The sequence below is a fragment of the Belonocnema kinseyi genome, chromosome 4 (assembly GCF_010883055.1).
Source record: "Belonocnema kinseyi isolate 2016_QV_RU_SX_M_011 chromosome 4, B_treatae_v1, whole genome shotgun sequence".
NCBI classification, from domain to species: domain Eukaryota; kingdom Metazoa; phylum Arthropoda; class Insecta; order Hymenoptera; family Cynipidae; genus Belonocnema; species Belonocnema kinseyi.
This window is the reverse complement of record NC_046660.1, coordinates 37,532,693-37,536,485: the sequence shown is the minus strand read 5'-3', so window position 1 is coordinate 37,536,485 and position 3,793 is coordinate 37,532,693.

Here is a 3,793-nt window from a genome sequence, read left to right as displayed (position 1 = left end):
TGCGAGTGAAAAATTTTAAGAAAATCTAGATTAGGACAAAGAGATCTGGATTTTTTTAATGCAAAGGTACCAATCAAAACACAGTTATGAGTGTTAAATTTTTAGCATGAAGATTCTGATTTGTTTGCATTTAATTTTCCAAAATTTGAGGCAGAAATGTTCCTGCTGAATGCCGTCATTTACTTGTAACTGTATTTTGATTGGTTAATCAATCCTGTTAATTCTGTGAGAACTGAGGCGGAATAGTAGAAAAAAATCAATAAATAGATATATTAAAATGAAAATTGAAATCTTGTGAATGTAACTACAAATGAGATAGATTTTATTTTACTATCTTTATTTATTATTCATTAGTAACACAAAATACGTACGTCAGCTTAAAGTAAATACTTAAAATATTAATAACATGCAGTTCACATATTGTCGTAGATGCTGAAAATTTTTCATACGCACAAACAGTATTTGTATTTTATAATTAAGTATATCTCATTTTAACAGCGTGATTACTTTTAATAGTTTGGCTAGTGTTTTTGGCATTTCACATTAAAAACAGTGTTAATTCAATAAAACAATTATCACTTAATTGATTTTACTATTTAATGCCCTATTTACAGAAATAAAAATCAAACAATTCAAGGTATAAAAATTTTAACTAGTTTGCGTTTATTGAATCAAAACCGAAATTAGACTAGGTTTCAGTCAAAAACGGGGTTGCTACAGGTCAAGGAATTCTGGAAAGTCGTGTAATTTTAATCTCGCCGGAAAAAAATAAGTTTAGGAATCATCCACTAATTATGTGAGAAGATTTTTGTTTTTTAAGAAAACAGTGATTCAGGTACGAAATTAAATTTTCAAATTTATTAATTTTTTAAAACGAAAAATGTCTTATCCACTATAAAATTTGACTTTTTAACAAAATACTTGAATTTTCGACCTAAAAAGATAAATTCCCAACAAAAAAGTGGCATAGTTGATATTTCAAACAAAAAAAATGAAATTTAATATAAAAAAAAAGAATTTTAATATACCAAAAAGACAAATTTTCAACAAATAAAAAAGTTACATTTTCAGTTAAAAAATTAATTTTATGCCAAAACAAAAGTTTTTCGACTGAAAGTTAAATTTTTAACTAAAGCATAATAAACTTTTTACCAAAGAGATGAATTTTTAAATAAAAATATAAATCTTCAAGAAAAAAAATGGTTTCTTAACAAAGTCATTAATCGTAAAAAGTTGAATTTTCTCTTTAAAAAAATTCAGTTGACTTTTCACCATCAAGATATGAATTTTTAAACAAGAAATAAGTTTCTACGAAAATAAATGAATTTTCACTCCAAAAAGACGAAGTTCGAACTAAAGAAGATGAATTTTTAAAAACAATTTTTTCAATTGAACATTCATTCAGAAATTATTTCAATTCATTTTTCAACACCAAAATATAAAGTAAAATTTCTACGAAATAGTTAAATTTTCAACAAAACAGACTTTTTAACCAAAAAGTATGACTTCAACAAAATTGTTGAATTTTCTACCAAATAGTTGCATTTTTATCCAAGAAAGATTTAATTTCTGCTGAAGCAGGTAAATTTGAAAATAAAAAAAGACGTTGAATTTTCAATCAAACAGTTGTAATTTTATTTAAGAAAGATGACATTTCTTCTAAAACAGATGAATTAAATTTTTAACAAAGCAGTTACATTTTTGTCCAAGAAAAATAAAAATTCTACTAAAAGTGGTGAATTTTTAAACAAAAAATTAATTCTCTAGGAAATAATTTAATTTTGAACAAGATAGTTGAATTTTTCCCCCAAAAAGGATGACTTTTTAAGAAAATTGCAAATTTTGCAACCAAATCATAAAATTTATAACTGAAAAGATAATCTTCAGACAAGAATGTTTGCGAATTTGCAAAAATGATTTATTGGAGTGTACGCTCCCTTACATGCATATAATTTTATAACTTTTTTGGTTGAGAACTTTTCTCGTGAATGAGAATTTTCTCATTTTGTCGACGGTTCAACACTTTTGTTACGAAGTCATTCTTTTTTATTTTGGAAATTCATCTTTTTGGGTTAAAAATTAAATTGTTTTGGTAAAAACCATTTTTTTTATTCATCTGTTTGGTTTCATCAATTATTCCGTTATATATCAAATACATACGTCAAAAAATATTTTATTCATCTTTTTTGGTGCAAAATTAATTTCTTTTACTGAAAATATTTTATGGAAAATTGATCTTTAATTTGAAATTCAACTATTTGATTAAAAATTCACGTATTTTATTTAAAATTCGCCTTTTTTGGTAGAATAATAATTTTCTAGTTGAAAAATTAATCTTTTGATTTGCAAATTAATTTCTTTCGTTGAAAATTTAACTATTTTATTAAAAATCTCTCCATTTTGTTTGAAGATTCATGTATTGTTGAATACATGCTGTTTTTTGTAGAAAATTGATCTTCTTGGTTGAAAAATCAACTATTTGTTTCAAAATTAATTTTTTTATGTTGAAGATTCATCATTTTAGATGAAAATTCTTTTATTTTTGTTCTAAAAATTGAAGTATTTTGTTAAAAATCCAACTTCTTGGTAGAAAATTAACCTTCCTGATCAAAATTGTATATTTTCGGATAAAAATTAACGATTTTCTTGGACATTTGTGTTTTTTGGTTCAAATTTTATTTTTTATAACTGAAAATTTAACTATTCTACTTTTGCTTATTTCAAATTACTGACTCTAAAAGAAATTATTTCTTTCATTTTTCCTCGTAACTTTTTTGAATCAGAAGAATTTTGTTTTAAATCAAACAAATAATTTCTTTAAATTAAAGAAATTACGTGGCGTCATTTATTAACCCAAAAAAAATTTCTTTTAATATAAAAATATTTTTATGTTCAATCAAAAGAACTTAGTCAAAAAAAAATGCTGTTTTTTTTTTAATTTAATAAGAACTTTTTTCTGGGTATAATTCGATTTTTTGGTAGAAAATCCCTTTTTTTTAACAATAAATTCAACATTTTTTTTCTTTATTGTTCAAAAAATCTTTTTCGGGTGAAAATTTAACTTTTTATAGGAAATTCCTCTTTTTAGTTTAAATAGCAATTTTTTTTTTGTTTATGATTGAACTAGTTTTTTGAAATTTTTTATTTTTTGGTTGAATAAAAATTTTTCTTAAATGAAAATAAAAATATTTTTGGTTTAAGTGTATCATCATCTCTTTGGTTGAAAATTCCTTTTTTTATAATACAAATTAATATTGTTTGAACCGAAAATGTAATTATTCCATTTTTGGTTCAAAACCGGTTTTTTTGTTTAATTGAAATCTCAAATATTTGTTTGAAAATTGGCCTTTCTAGTAGAAAATTTATCTCTGGTTGGGAATCAGTTTTTTTATATATATAATTTTTTTAACTGCAAATTGATCTTTTCCATATGAAACATCATGTATTTTGTGGAAAATTCAATACCCCTTTTCCCAATCGTGTTACGCGATTTGTAGATAACTCCTTATAAAGTTCAGAATGACTGCTGTCACTAAAAGTCTTTATAATAAACTTAGAAAAAAAACCTTTTTTTTTATTCAGATTATTGATCTAGAAGAAAAATATATAACGGTCAGGGAATTTTGAAATTAGGATTTTGTAGCAACCCTGAAAAGGTACAGTTTCTTAACAAAAAGACTAGAGAAGAAATAATCAAGATTTCTTATAAATTGATTTAGAGTTTCAAAATGTTTAACCTTTTAGTTTTTAAGAATTTTGAACCTTTACTGAAAAAATAATTAATTATGAATTA